The sequence below is a fragment of the Aedes albopictus genome, chromosome 2 (assembly GCF_035046485.1).
Source record: "Aedes albopictus strain Foshan chromosome 2, AalbF5, whole genome shotgun sequence".
Taxonomy (NCBI): Eukaryota; Metazoa; Arthropoda; class Insecta; order Diptera; family Culicidae; genus Aedes; species Aedes albopictus.
The window spans coordinates 209408209-209422479 of record NC_085137.1 but is presented as its reverse complement, the minus strand read 5'-3'; the positions used below and the strand labels follow the sequence as shown (position 1 = coordinate 209422479).

The 14271-nt window shown below is 35.9% G+C and overlaps 1 long non-coding RNA gene across 1 annotated transcript in view; it reads right to left on the bottom strand.

Annotated features, from left to right (window-relative positions):
• Positions 1 to 875: 875 nt before the first annotated feature.
• LOC134287899 (uncharacterized) overlaps positions 876 to 14271 on the bottom strand; it is a 327459-nt gene continuing 314063 nt past the window's right edge. Inside the window, exon 2 of the long non-coding RNA XR_009997629.1 lies at positions 876 to 1703. This is a non-coding gene — a long non-coding RNA (uncharacterized LOC134287899). The remainder of the gene's footprint in view (positions 1704 to 14271) is intronic.

The following is a 14271-nucleotide window of genomic DNA, read 5'->3' as shown; positions in this document are numbered from 1 at the left end:
GTTCACAGGAACTTTATAAAGATTATTTTTATGATGATTAGAAAAATTACAATAAATCAGAGAAAATTGGGTTGATATTGAAACTCCATACATTTTGAATGGGATGAAAAACTGGTGAAAAACTTCAAAGCTCATTTACTCGAAAGTGGGTTTTTGTAACTCACACCCCTTTGCTTCTAAGCTCCTCTATTCTAATATCGGCGTTGTTGGAGTTAGCGTATTGAAAAGATATGGTCTCTCTTGAAACATGCTTCGTAATTACACTGTTGAAAACGCTTTGACATCCACGTGCAGCACAACAGAACATGTGCTCGATGAACAAATTGAGATTTGAATTATGAAAATGCTACGGTCAACCTTGGCTTGGTCAGCCAAAGCAAAATCATAAATTAACATAAATTGACATTTATGCTTCGTAATGATTACTTTGAAGTCAATACTTTGGGCCTAGGCTGGGCAGATATGCTATTGATGATTTGATGGTGCATGAAGAAGAAGAAGAACGATGGTGTTTTGAAAAATCCTATACCTACCACACAGGAGAAGATTCTAAAATGCTTCTATAAAATCTAAAACAAAATCTAATTAAAAACGGTTTGATGTACGGTGTAAGACTTTGGACGGACTACATATTGAACGTATAAATTTAAATTTAACATTTTTTTTTCTTGGTAAGGTACTTAATTTGTACCAATCACCAATTGGGTTTTTAAATTAAGAATAATATATTGATTTTTTGATTTTATTCGAAAAAGCACCTTTTTTTAAGCCAGTATGATTTTTTTTAGATTTTTAAAACTTTATTTTGATTCCTAAATTCAATTACAAAAAGATTTTTTGAAATCACCTTTTGACAGCTGGGCAACTGCTTGACAGCTCCGCCCAGTACGAAATGCGACGAGGGTTGATTCGACAAATCGCTCCCATACAAACTTTAAATCGATTTTTAAATAGGTTCCCGGGCACCAAAGTTCATGAAAATTTGGATTTCGGCTCAGTTTGGCATGTAGATTGTGAATATGGAATTATCTCAACACCACTAAAGAAGCCAATTGCAGCTGGTCTATGAAAAATTCCACGTGTATGGCAATTCGGGTTTTTTCTTAACTCACGATGACCAGATCGGTTCAGTCGGATTTGTTTTTGATGAAAAAAATAAATCTGGATTAAATGAGATCAATATTGTCAAAATCGGAGAAAATTTATCGCAGATATAACCAATACATAGTTTACCTTCTTTATTTTATTGTCTGCTGTTTCATATTATGAAGTAAAAAACAAAAGCATTGCAACTTCTAGAAATTTTATCAGACTCTTCCGTATTTTTTATTTTATTCATTGCTATAATTTGAGTTTTGGGTAAATATAGCATCATAGCTATTGATATGTTTATCTTTGTATTAATTTCCTTCTTTCAATATCCCAGTCCCGTTACGGTGCCAAATTCCTATCAGTTTTCTACGAGTCCCAATTCTTATAGGGAATCGCGCTACTTGGGCGGTGGCTTCTATATTCGTCTGTTTTCCACTATAACTCAGTCAATCTTGAACCAATTGACACAATTCTTGGAATGCGGTGAGATAGGTATAGTATCTACCCGTGTACAAAATTTCAAGTCAATCGGTTCAAAATTGACCGAGTTACAGTGGAAAACAGACGAAAATAACAGACGAAGAAAACCACCGCCCAAGTAGCGCGATACCCTAGGTTAAGTAAAATTTTAGCTTCAAAAAGTGATACATCTGCAAATGAGTTTTTTTTATCTCAAAATTGAGTAAACTTAGTTGAATTTATATGTAATTTTAACAGTACTGCTATTCTAACCTCTAATTATAACGTCAAAAAGTACCGAACAGACTATGTATTACGAAGTAATGAATGTTAGTGTTAATGTTAGTGGAGATAGCAAATATGGTACCTACTAAATAATTCTAATCAATAAAAATGTCAACTAGGGTATTGGTTCCCTTATTAAGCATGTGGCTCCCATTTTCATCCTACGAAAAACAAAGGATTGAAGCGCTGTTTGTTTTGTTTCTTATTTTTGTATTTTTTGTTAAAAGTGAGCACCCACGAAAACAAAAAGAACGGAATCAATCGGTGCCGTAATCGCTTGTTTTCGAATAGGATGAAATTGGGAGCGTGAGATTACTGATGGAACACAAACCCTATACAGACAATTCTGCTCAATTGATGATTGCATTTGTCTATTATAACTTTTTTCTTTCGATCTATTATTATTCGATCATATATTGTTTGACATTATGTCATAAATATCTTTTTTCATTACTAAAAATAATCTAAAACAGAATAAAACTAAACAGCATCTGCAGAAGTAATCATATCGGCATATGGTATAATAACCTTTTACCTTCGCTCACGTAGGTACGTGTATAATCGCCGTTCTCACAACGCGAACAAAACAAAAAAAAACCCTAATTAATCCACCTAGCGGTGATGGTGCCTTTCTCGTGCGTTAAAACATCCTTTCAACAAAACTCGAGCGACATGTTGATGACATTGACATAAATACAAAATGAAAACTGCTTGCTAAATCTACTCAATATGGATACATTTTATATTAGCATAACATCCAATATTCAGAAAATATAAGACAACGATCCAAAACTCAAACCAAACAAGTGTCATGAAGCAGCAAAATTTTGAAACGTCATTTTAGATTTTCCGGTCATCATTTCATGACTCCGGATATCTACCCCAACTAAACTAACCGCCATCTTGAACATTGAGACACCGTCTTGGATGTTCTGGTATTCATTTTTGGACTCTGCACCTAAAATTACATAAAATAGTCGCCGTATCGAATTTTGGCATGTCGTTTATGATTTTCTGGTTACAGATCGGACTCGATTATCCGGAGTCAGGTTCTGAACCTTCCAAAACTTATATCTGACAAACGGAATTATGTGCAAAGCTGAAATTTCTACTGAACACTAATCAAGGTTAGTTTGACAAAATGTCAAAATTTCAGCTAGATTCAACATTCCGTTTCCGAGATATATGTTTGCGAACGTTCTGAACCCGACTCCGGATAATCGAGTCCGACCTGTACCAGTTTTGGACGAAGACCGGCATTCTTCCCCATTCAAACTATAGTCAAATTGCAGACCTTGTGAAACAGCGCACAGCTTGGGTTTTCTGATTACAAATTTTGAATTCTGGACATATTTTCATACAAAATATGCCCATAATGCAAGAATTAAAAATCCTATAAAATAGGAACTAACTTGAATATCGCATGAATGGGTTTGCTTCACTTTTACTTCTAACCACTTTCGAAGCCACAGCTGAACCCGCAACACTACCGGGAATCTAATGTGGTCTGACCCTATTTTTCCATCAGGTTGTCAATAAGTCGTGATCAGTCTTGTTAGAGATCACAGTCATTTGGACCTTTTCGTCGATATTCGGCTTCCTTTGTCTCCGACATTCGCAACACAAGCAATCAAACTACTGTTCGAAACAAAAATGTCAAACGAATGCACTTCACCACGATAGCGGCTTCGGGAGACGGTTCGGCTTTTGTTATTCCTGTATTCTTCCATATTAAGAGCTATGTTGCCCATCTGCATATTTAGAAAAAATCACCGACTTCGGTAATGTTTTACCGAAATCTCAACCGTTAAGTTTGTTTTACAGGAAAAATTCGGTAAAGGTAGCAACTTCTACCGAAGTTCGCTAGAGTTTGGCACATAAACGATAACATTTTACCGAAATTTGTTATTTTTTACAGAATTTCGTTAAAAATCCATTACCGAACGCTCAGCGGTTGAGATTTCGGTAAAAATTACCGAACGCGATTAGCTGTGTGTGTGTCGTATTCAATGCAACATGCAATAATAAACTATTATTAACATTCATAATCGGAATTGGCTGAAAATCTATGCGTAAAGCTAGAATTAGACACGTGTCATCGTGTCAAATAACATTGATTTGACCCTTTCTTATGTTTATTGATCTTCGTTCTACTGCTCGTGTTGTGTGTAGGTAAGAGGTAACGATAGCGCACGAATGTAACAATGCCGACTGACACCCGACTGCGGCAACGAAATGAAGGTAGTAAAAAGTGTCGAATGTTTACAAGACTGGTCGTGATTTGATGTACCGCATCCATGGGTTTGGTTAAATTTTACATTTTACTACCCAGATCTGATTCCGGGTAACTACCGGCTGAACCAAATATGGTCTAATATTATTGTCTTGTTAACTGCTCATCGGTTAACCAAAAACGCTGCAAATTGAAGGTGTCACATGCAGAGTTTGACAATTTCGACGGGACTCTCGGAACCAATTCCGGAACACTACCAGTTGTCTTTAGTGTGACGTAAGGCTATTTTATAGCTAACTGTTCATCAGGCTATCGCAAAAGACACGATTTGATGTGTCACATGTCTGGATTTGGTTTACTTTTTCATTTGGCCCCTTCCGGCCACTCAAAACCGTAATCTAAAAAGCCGCTATTTGATGTGACGCATGTACGGGTTTGTTTCTCTTTCAGATTAAACCACTTCGGCGGGAACCCCGGAAAGGGTTCCGGAACACTACTGGTTCAGATATGGTCTGAGATGGTTTTCCTGCTCATTGTCCATCAGGTCATCGAAAATGCCGTGGTTTGATGTGTCGCATGCATGGGTTTGGTTCAATTGTATATTTTGCCACTTCCAGCGGGACGCCTAGAACCGGTTCCCGAACACTACCGGTTCAGATATGGTCTGAGATGATTTTCCTGCTCATAATCCATCAGGTCATCGAAAATGCCGTGGTTTGATGTGCCGCATGCATTGGTTTGGTTCAATTGTATATTTGCCCACTTCCAGCGGGACGACTAGAACCGGTTCCGGAACACTACCGGTTCAGATATGGTCTGAGATGGTTTTCCTGCTCATTGTCCATCAGGTCATCAAAAATGCCGTGGTTTGATGTGCCGCATGCATTGGTTTGGTTCAATTGTATATTTGCCCACTTCCAGCGGGACGACTAGAACCGGTTCCGGAACACTACCGGTTCAGATATGGTCTGAGATGGTTTTCCTGCTCATTGTCCATCAGGTCATCAAAAATGCCGTGGTTTGATGTGCCGCATGCATGGGTTTGGTTCAATTGTTTATTTGGCCACTTCCAGCGGCACGCCCAGAACCGGTTCGGGAACACTACCGGTTCAGATATGTTCTTAGACTATTTTTCTTATTACCGCTCATCAGGTTATCGAAAATGCCGTGGTTTGATGTGTCTCATGCATGGGTTTGGTTCACTTTGATATTTGCCACTCCCGGCGGGACACCCGGAACCGGTTCCGGAACAATACCGGTTCAGATATGGTCTTAGACTATTTTTCTGCTTACCACTCATCAGGTTATCGAAAATGCCGTGGTTTGATGGGTCGCATGCATGGGTTTGTTGCATTTTCATATCTGGCCCCTTCCTGGGGTACCGATCCGGAACACCTAAATGGCCATAACTCCGGAACGGCTGGACCGATCCGAACCATTTTCAATAGGAAACAATGGGACCAGATTCCGCGTCGAATGAACCGTCGGTCGTTAAAATCGGTTGATGTTTACTATCTAAAAAATAGGTGACCTTTTTTGTACACATACACACACACACATACATACACACACACACACACACACATACATACACACAGACATCATCTCAACTCGTCGAGCTGAGTCGATTGGTATATAACACTTGACCCCTCCGGGGGCTCTATCAAATTTTCGTTTTTGGAGTGAACATATAGCCTTTCGGTACACCTTGGTGTACGAGAAAGGCAAAAATCATCTCCGTCTGGAAAGAATCTTTGTCACCGCCAAAATGCACCCCATGACGAAGCTCAATCATAAATAGTCGACTAGCAACTTTTTCGTCGTTCTCTTTGTTCCTTGATGGAAATAGCCGACGACGGGCCATGCGAACGCCACCACTGCACTGTTATTAGTGTTACAGTGCACATGTCTGCGCACCGCGATAGCGCTGTTGGTAAGAGAGAGAGGTTCATTGTTTGATCTTGCATTCAAATCTCTGTCTATTTTTGTCCTGCGACTGGCAAACATGAAATGGGGGAATGGGGATACTGGCAATACGTAGAACCAGTAAAGCTTCTATCGTCCCTCACTGCAAGTGCTGTGATAGCCTCATTGGTAAAGGCGACTGAAAATTTACGATAGCAGGATTGGAGGTTCAAATCCCGTCCATGTTTGTAAGTTTTATAATGAATTCGATTTTTTTTATGTGACCTATTATTTTCTAAAAATAGAATAACACACTTAAAATAATTACCCAAAAATGAGTAAAAAAAGTTAGTTTTTACCCTAATTTTGCTTTCGGAATGTTATCAATAACTCTTTAATATCAAAATTTGTTATTGAAATATTTCTCAAATTCACTGTTATTAAGTTGTTATTGCCACTAACAAAACATGTTATTAAATTGATTTTTCAGGAACAAATTTTTGTTATGTGACTTGTTATTTTGCCGCTTATGACAGACAAGTTTATAACTCAATATGTTATGTTAATAACATGAAAATTACTAATTCCATTATGCAGTTATTTTGCCAAAATAACGCATTTTGTTATGCTGTTGTTATTCTCTTCTGCTCGGGAGGTTTTCGAGTAGGTTTTGTGCGGCCTTCGAACTGATTTTGAAATAAATTATAATGTGGCACACTGGCAGGTTTTATGATCACAATCAGAAATTTTGACTTATCTAAAAATTTGCACAAGAATGACTATCAACTACTAAACTGATGTATGAATCGTGGAGAATTGTTCAACAGAAGTATGAATAAACTACAAAACTTTTCTGAGTCAGTATAGTCAACTCTGAATGAATAAGGACCTCCAAACTTCGACTGCCAATGACTTTTCTCAAAAAAGTGAAACTCAGCTTACTTTATATACCAAAGAATTTTATCAAATCTTCACAATTTTGAAAGGATATTTAATAGTTTTCCGAACCGTAGAAGGCTTCAATAATCCGAGATATATTACAAATTTTATCAAATGTTGATATGTTTTCTGATATACTGAACTTTGCTCCGAATATATTCAAAATTGTTATTTGCTCAATTAAAAAAAATGTTCATAATACTCCTATTAGAATCACCTTCATTTCTCAACTCAGTTTTGCAGAGAATATTGCACTTTACTTCTTTTCTGGCAGAATTTCGCCAAGAATACTCTATTCAATAAAAACAAAAAAAAAACATCGAAGGACTAATGTCATTTCTGTCGTTATTTCCTCTCGTTTCCAATATACTTTTGGTTCTGAACCTATTTTTGTAAATTTTCTCCAAAGTTTATTCAAAAAATCCAAGATGCGATTAGCAATTCTATTGCAAATATATTCCAAAAAATATTCCCGAATTTATACTTGCAATTCCTTTTAAATTTAGGTATTGTCAAAGTTGTTATCTGAATCCGCCTAAAAATGTCAGGGTTTAGCAAGATACTTCTCTAGCAATAATAAATTTCAACGAAATGTTGAACACAAGCTTTTCAAAAACATGCTAAGAAATCTATCATTGAATTTAAAATTTCTCAGAATTTCGTAATATGTACATTATTTTACGAGAATTACATCTATAATTATTTTATGAAAACTAAATTGCTAAACTCTGTTCTAAATTCCTCTGGATTTTTCTCCTTTTTACCTGGATCTGTCTGGGAAAGAATTTTCTCAACATTCTGTTTGGAATTCTTTCAGACGGTCCTCTAGTCTTCATTGGGTTTCTAAGAAATTTAGCAAAAAACTCAATTAAACATCTTCATAATATTTTCCTTTTTTGGAAGTTCATCCAAAAACACCTAAAACTATGCACAGATTCCTTCAGAAATCTTGATGAAGAACTTAAAACAAAATGTCAATAGCATCATATGATATCATATCAAAATATGCCATTCGTCATTTATCAAATTTGAAAAAAAAAACTACTGAATGTCTTATTTTGCTATCATAACAAATTTTGCAATTGGTGAGATATAATTGACCTCTTACGAGTGTGATGAACCATCGCAGTTTTGGCACTTATTAAGAACAACATTTGAATTTTGGTTATCCTAATGGTAACTTTCATTTTTTTTTTTGGTTGACAACGAATAACTAATTTTTATATTGTTCTCTTTTCAATAACTCAATAATGGTATATTTTGCAATTCTCAACCTTAATTTTTTTTTGTTCTTGGTTTGCTATTGTAATGTCAAAATTTGACATTTTTATGGAATTTCATAGAACAATGCCAGTTATTATTTTTGCCCTTTTGTCAGTTATTTCAAACAAACCAATTGCAAATTTTACCATTCAGTAATTCTTTTTAAATGGTAAAACTTGCAATTGTTTTGTAATTCTTCTCTGCCCGGGATGTTAAATCCTGTAAATTACTGATAACAAATTCTTGCACGACTAGCGGCCCGCAGTCTCTTTCTTAAATTCAATTTTGGCCCACGAAGACGGTAGGGCTGAGGACCACTGCCTTACAGTACATTAGCGTTCTTCCACCTGAGCCCTAAGTCTGACAGTCTAAGCTCCCTGGAGGTTGATCGGTCAATGAAACCGCTGAAGCAGTCAGCGTACTTTCTAAATGGAATACACCAAGTCCAAGTTATCCAAACGCTCATAAACCATTACCATTTTTGTTCTCCCCTGTTGGAGAAATTAAGCCACTGCTTCCAATAAGCTGAACTTTTGTGGAATGTTACCATAGTTTGGGTCCCTTCAAATTTTTCGATTCAGGGCAATGAGAAAGCGGACTCTCTGGCTAAGGTCTAGCGCCCACCGAGGTGAATATTTACGAAGGTGATATTTACGAGGCTTTTGCATTGGCCCGTCAGGAGACCTTCGTCAGCTGGCAACACTTGTTAAACGCACATACCGGAAGCAATGTCTGTGTATGCGACGTGGCTTACCAGAATATTGAGCATGTCGAGTGGGGATGCGATGAGTATCGTGAGGAGAGATCTGAGCTGCATAAAATTCTTCGGGTCCGAGGAAAACAACAGTAACCCGTTAGAGAAGTGTTGACAGACCTTGATTTGGTATACATACATGAATATCATTTATCAACTTTTGAAACGTGTTCATGATCTCTAAAATTTTTGTTGCAGACAAAACGGAAGCTGAATTTGTTGCGTACTTTTCAACTCGTGAATAATCAATTATTACTAACCCAAAGTCGAAACTGTTTGATGATAGATCTTGAACAGAGTTGCAGTGTTTACCGATTCGAAGTAACCGTTCGAAAATCGCAATGCTAGGCTTTATAATCTCCAAACACTTAATGTACGATGTTTATCCTATTATTTTCAAGTTGGGACAAACATATGTCACATTGGGAGAATTGTCGAAAAAAATACTATGTCAATGAATTAATAACGTTGCCTGTTTCCTTACTCTCTCCTTCAACCAATGTGGTGCAAGCTTCTATACGCGAAAAATCGCCAGTGATTCGCAAAAAATATTGTATCGCGAATAACATTTAAATGCAAATTTCTTAAAAGGGAACATTATTCGATAAAAACATTTGATAGCGGTTGTGTAGAGTGATGACCGCTTTGATGCCTACCATTTTTTTGTTCGGTAAAGTTTTTCATTACGAGACAATCGAGCATAGATGCTTTTTGATATAAACAATAACATAATTTTACTCCTGCTGATTTACTGTAAACATGCTCCATGAGCCCAATCCATTCCATTAAAAAAATATTCTATAATTCCTTCGGAAACCACTTTGTAAAATCTATCAGCAATTCCTTTGAGATTTCCCATGACCATTTTCATGGCAATTCATTTAGAAAGACCTTTGGTAAATTCTTTATTATGCCTTCAGCTATTTCCATGCGAACGTGTTTGTGAAATTGCTCTGTTAAATTTTTCGGCAAATTCTTAGAGATTTTCTTCTTCCAATCTTGTTTAGGTTATTCCTTATTTTTTTTTTAATTTGTCAGAGTAATTACAGGCGGAATACCGAAAATAATTACCAGAAAAAAATTCAAAACTGGCCAATGAATTTACGAATGAATAAACTAAGGATTTTTGAAGTATCTGCCGAATGAATTCCTAAAGGAATTATCGCAAAGCAATCTAAAATGAATTTTCAAATACATTACCAAACGGATTGCCGACGAAATTCCGAAGGAAATTGCTGAGGGAAAAAATAAATAAAATCCCTCAATCCTGATTGATTTCCTAAGCAACTTCCTGAAGAGTTTCCAAAGAAATGCCGTGAGTATTTTCAAATTAATGAAGTTCCCTAAATCAATTCCCAAACCAACTGACCATGAAATTTTCCTTAGAGTTACTGATCAAAATTTTAAAGGAATAAATCAAGTAGTTTTCAAAAATCTCAAGAAAACACAAAAAAGTTTCACAGAAATTGTTGGATCAGATCCAATAGGAAATTGCTGAAAGAATCTCCTAATAAATTGCCGAAGAAATTCCACCAAAGAAATAACCAGAGAAAAATACACAGGGAATTTGCTAATCTATTTACAAAGGAAATGCCTAAAGATTAAATTCTTGCCGTAATTGACAGAGAAATGCTCAAAAAGGTGCCGATAAATTCCAATTTTTCAAAGAAATTGTCGAAGGAAGTCACGAGGAAACTAGAAAATGATTTCCCGAAGAAGCTGCCGTAGATATTTCTATACAAGTTTTCTGAAGAAGACCCCAAATCCATTGCCTCAAATTTTCTCAAACGGAAGAATCTGCATCTTATTTCCCTTTCGGGACGAAGCGCAACAAAGCGGATTCTCCAAACAAATTGCTCAATTTTGACTCTCCAGAACTCTTAGATTTCCCAACAAAACAACAATTGTTGTCCCTCGTTTAAAAGAACTACTCTTTATCTTTCGATTTCTAGCTTTGGTTATCTAGATAAAACAGAAACAAAAATAATACGACAGATAAAACTTTTCCATGTTTTACAATTTTTGTCTACTGTACTAAATCTCACATGCAATGTAAACAAAAGATTATTTGCACACAGACAACTATAAGTAATGGTTCAATTATGAAAAAGTTCACATCACATAAAACAAAGACTAAACAGATGAAAACAATATGCAAAACTATTATTGCTAAACAGCTCAATTGTGCTGGTTCGTCACGAAAGGGATAAAGAGCGAATTACGTTTGGGGCTGTCCATAAACCACGTGGTCATTTTTTTGGGACTTCTCAACGCTTCATCTTGGTGGAGTTAATTGTCAAGCCTATTCTCGCGTTGCACGTATCGGCCAAATTAGCTTCACCGGAAAATCATGTTCTGACATTATCTGCGTTAACATATTATCTAAATTCTACGAATATTTCTATTTGTTTGATCTTTTAAAAGAACCTTTTTTTGTTGGGGTTGAACCACTGCGCAATGGTCCACGAACCTGATTTACGAGGAAAGATGCATGCAGCGCCTTCAAATGATTTTTTAGACAAATATGGTCTTCTACAAAGTTGTTCCTAAAAATAAGGCCCTCTTTTCATTATACATAAAAATTAGGGTGGTCCATATTTTCAAAGGAATTGGTAACCAAACTTTTTTTATTTGCAATTCTTCGGAATAGTTGTAGATTTATCCATTTTGACCAAGTTCGCTAAAGACACTTTTTATGTGGCTTTAAAATTGTCCGATCTAGAGGTATTTTTTCTGAATAAGCTTAGGGTGGTTCAAGAAAATCGGTTTTCTGGCGTTAACTTCTTCAGTTTCGATTTTTCATCAAAGTCGCCCAAGAAACACTTGTAGAGAATTTGAAGACGCGTCGTTTCGTGCGCTGAGATGATCGTTATCTCTTTTGGTTCGAAAGTTACAGGCATTTTTCTAAAAAAAATCATGGTTTTCTAAAAAGGTGTTATGACGGGTTGGGGCAAACATAAAAAATATCTTTTGCCCGCATTCAAAAGAAGAAATGTTGTTATAAAACACATCAAAAAATTAGAGGGGTGTTTCGTAACTCAAGTGAAAAATACTTGAAAAGTGCCTATTTTTTCTAGAAAATCATCAATTTCTTTTGAACGGAATGACGTAGCAACATTCTCAGCGCACGAAAATGTGCGTTTTTGGAAGCTCTAAAAGTGGTTCTTAGGCGACTTTGACGAGAAATTTGAAACAAAAAAGATAAAGGGTTTTAACTGTTTTGACCAAATTTGGAGCATTTTCCAATAGTTTTCATAGGGTGACGTTCGAACAAACCGTTTTATTACTTTATCTTTTTTGTTTCAAATTTCTCGTCAAAGTCGCCTAAGAACCACTTTTAGAGCTTCCAAAAACGCACATTTTCGTGCACTGAGAATGTTGCTACGTCATTAAGTTCAAAAGATATTGATGATTTTCTAGAAAAAATAGGCACTTTTCAAATATTTTTCACTTGAGTTACAAAAATAAAACCCCTCTAATTTTTTGATTTGTTTTATAACAACATTTCTTCTTTTGAATGCGGGCAAAAGATATTTTTTATGATTGCCCCAACCCGTCATAACACCTTTTTAAAAAACCATGATTTTTTAAGAAAAATGCCTATAACTTTTGAACCAAAATAGATAACGAACATCTCAGCGCATGAAACGACGCGTCTTCAAATGCTCTACAAGTGTTTCTTGGGCAACTTTGATGAAAAATCGAAACTGAACAAGTTAACGCCAGAAACCGGTTTTTCTTGAACCACCCTAAGCTTATTTAGAAAAATACCTCTAGATCGGTCAATTTTAAAGCTACATAACTTGCTCAAAATTGCTAGATCTACAACTTTCCCGAAGAATGTATACAGTTATTCTTGCAAATAAAAATGTTTGGTTACCAATTTCTTTGAAAATATGAACCACCCTAATTTTCATGTATTTTGAAAAGAGGGCCTTATTTTTAGGAACAACTTTGTAGAAGTCCATATTTGTCTAAAAAATCATTTGAAGGCGCTGCATGCATCTTTCCTCGTAAATCTGGTTCGTGGACCACTATGCACTGCGACCATTAGGGGAGACTGGGGAGACTTGATCCCTTTGTCTAAATTTGCCTGTAACTTCAAGAAAAACACAAAATTTTATCCGTTTTTCATACAGAATGGAAGGTAAACATCTATTGCAAGTTTATACACAACAGAAGGACTTTAAATTATTGTTAAAGTTTCCAAAACTGTGTTTTTATGGAGGCATTCTTATGATGTATTTTTCAAAAATGGGCCACAATTGATCCCCTTTCAAGCACATGGTTAATTTAAGGGGAAAATAACTCCAGAGTCTTCCTATTCATTTTCATTTCAAGTTTTCTTGTATTTTTGATGAATATGGTTAATTTGAAATTATAAGATTTCCTGAAATTGTTAAGGTTAGGCTGTATTTTGAAAATGGGGAGACTTGATCCCACTTTTTATGGTGTGTAATAAAATAATAATTATCTGACACGTTTTATCATTGAATACACTAGAATTTCGAGTAAATAGAGGCTTCCGAATAGAATTTTATTTTTCACATGTATAATGTGTGTGTATTCCTCGAGGAATCAAGTCTCCCCATGTCACTGTTGTATATACCAAGCTGCATTAATTAAAATATTTATATAACAGCCTTATTTGAATAAATACGTTTAATAGTGTTTTATTTACACTATGTGCTGTTAAATTTTGACACGATTTGGTTCAATTTTTACAAAGTTATTGGGATTTTTCGGAACCGCCTAAAAGATTTCTGAAGGACTGAAAACAAACCCTCAGCCATTAAAAAATAATGCAATGTACAATCAAAATCAATTGTAACCAAAACATGGTCGTCTGTCAAGATGTAGTTTTGGAAAAAATATGCTAGAAGAAAACTGTTTTTGATTCCAAGAAAATATGGGGGGAACAAGTCTCCCCAGGGATCAAGTCTCCTCAGTCTCCCCTACTGTGGTCTATTGTGGTATACCCCTGTTTAATTTGTTTGTATTCTTTCAAACGACGAGTCTCCATTTAGGGTAACCGTCGTTTGTTGGGGATGCAAGGCCAGTCTGGTATGATTCTTAGAACGTACTCTAGCACTGGATTGGATTTTTTTAACCAAATTTCAAAAGAACTTACGACTTCCTTGCTAAAACAGCAGTGTTGGGAATACTCACTTGCAAGAGTGATACTCACTTGCTTCTATCTCAGTCCAGAAGCATGCTATCAAAAAATGATGTTTGAAGGGCTTTTAGATTGTAGTTTAATCTAAAAGTTTGCCCAATAAAGTAAAGGTCGCAGACGCATAACAAATTAGTGAGAGAGTAGTGAGTACGAGGTGAGTAAAAT